The sequence below is a fragment of the Egretta garzetta genome, unplaced genomic scaffold (assembly GCF_000687185.1).
Source record: "Egretta garzetta isolate BGI_Z169 unplaced genomic scaffold, ASM68718v1 scaffold804, whole genome shotgun sequence".
NCBI classification, from domain to species: Eukaryota; Metazoa; Chordata; class Aves; order Pelecaniformes; family Ardeidae; genus Egretta; species Egretta garzetta.
Genome location: NW_009259333.1, coordinates 46473 through 48823, shown reverse-complemented (window position 1 = coordinate 48823; position 2351 = coordinate 46473).

Below are 2351 nucleotides of genomic sequence, written 5' to 3'. Positions count from 1 at the left end.
AAAGAGTGCCAACTGGGAACAAATATGGGGTAGAACCATTTAGAAGTGATCCTGAGCAGACCCAAGACTGGAATGGAAGAAGCTCTCACCACAGCCAGTCCTCCCACCAAGCACACCACCACGCCTCCTCAGCAAGGAGCTCAGGGTGCTGCTGGGTCACTGCATCATCCCATCGAGGAAGAAGAGGACCTCAGTCTGCAGGTGGGAATTTAACCTCAGGGATGAGGGGCAGGTCCTTCAATCAGAGAAACCTTGAGGAGCTTTGCTCTCCATCCGTCCATCCAGGCCCACACAACTGTCCTTAATTCAACCACATGCCAAGACACTGACCCTCCAACTCATTGGCTTTGGGTCCTGGACTAGCTCTGAGAAGCAAGGTGGCTGTAGAAGTGCACTTTGTTGTTAACAAGGAAGAAAGTTTCTTTCTTGTTAGCCCCTGCTGATTAGTCTCTCATGGCTTGTTAAGGAAAATGAGTTAAGTTGACTACAAGCCCACTGAGAAGCTTTCATGGTCATTAAAAAACTTTCTTGGTAAACCCCAGAAGGTCTTGTTAGACTGATGACTCCTGGAAGGGTGGTTGCTCCCCAAGGACCACTTCTTGCTCTGGGAAGGGGAGCAGCATCACTTGGGATGGAAATAGCTGTAACCACCTGTATGGCAAGAGCCTGGCGCTGGGGCCTGCTGGTGGGCTTTCTGTGCTGGTACAAGCTTGGTCATACACTCTCATTAAAGAAAGAGACATCCTTGTCTTCATGATGTGTGCAGATAATGTGGGGCCCTTGGTTCTTGCCAATGTGGTGATTTGTCCCTGCCTGCTTTTGGCCCGCTGGCAGAGGGGGCTGGGGAAGCTCGTTGCATTTCTCCTCACCTTTGGACCTCCTCAAGGATACGTCACACCTTGAATTTCTTGTCATTAAATGTCTTGGGGTAGATTTGCTTTTGTCTTTTTTAATTCTTAAGCTGCGAGGTGAGTTGAAGAGCACCACATACATCCTCCATGCCTGGCTGATTTTCATAAACATAATTTTCCTACCATTATGAATTTGGGACTGGAGAATGGGTTCACCTGGCACTCAACAACTAAAAATTAATTGTCTAACTATGAGATATCATCCAAGTCCCCTCTAAATTATGTGGGAACAAGGGAATATTTTGCCACATCCTAGGGCAGGTGGTTAAGATGGATGTGGTGCAACAGGAGCAGGTCTGAACATCAAAAGGACTGACCTGCTGCCTATCGTATACGCGTTTCAAAGTAGTTTCCTCTGGATTAAATTTGCTCTGGTTTGGGGATCTGAACACCTACTGGAGGTGGAAGTGCATTAGGTACCCCCCCTCCAAGCCCATTTTCAGTTTGTTTTCATCCAAAAGTAACCCAGCTCATGGACCCTGACCCCAGCCTACGATGTGAAACAAAACACAGAGAGGGGAGAAAGCTGGAGAGACCTTCAAACTCAGACTCTTTAAACTGCACTCTTTGTCTGAACAAGAACTTAGAAAAAGAGGAACACACCTTTATCGACCACAAATGGAGACCACTCTGACTTTAGTCACTCAATTTTTATTTATTGAAATTGGAAAGAGATGAATACATTTCAGCCTACATAACCCCTCCTCCCAGCAGTTGAACTAAAAGGTTCTGACAAAAAAAAGAGACTTTAATAGCTAAGAAACTGCTTCACCACCTTTGCATCTTTTCCTACAGGTGCTGCTGGAAACTTCCGCTTAAGTTGCAGGAAAGGAGCAAGGTGCAGAGAAATTCCCCAGGCCAAGTCTGGGTTTGGTTGCCCTCATGTAGAAATCTGGTGCCATTTGCTCTGCCCTGAAATGCCAAGGACGCCAGTGTGCTCTTGGCACCTATGGCCTGCAACCTTCAGAAGAGTTGGGCCATTCTGGAGCCTCAAGTTTTGTCAGTGCAGGGTTGGGTTGGACATTGGGAACAATTCCTTCCCCTTGGGGCTGTCAGGCACTGGAAGGGGCTGCCCAGGGAAGGGGTCGAGTCCCCAGCCCGGGGGGGATTTAACAGCCGGGCAGAGGCGGTGCTGAGGGCCAGGGTTTGGGGGTGGGATGGCAGGGGTAGGGGAACGGTTGGGCTGGGGGAGCTTAAAGGGCTTCTCCAACCCAAACGATTCTGTGATTCTATGAGTCTATGATTCTACAAATAAAAACACTGAGGTAGCTATAAATCATAGAATCATAGACTCACGGAATCACAGAACCATAGAATCACAGAATGTTTTGGGTGGGAAGGGACCCCCAGAGGTCCCCCAGCCCAACCCCCCTGCAGGGAGCAGGGACACCTTGAACCACATCAGGTTGCTCACAGCCCTGGCCAACCTGGCCTGGAATG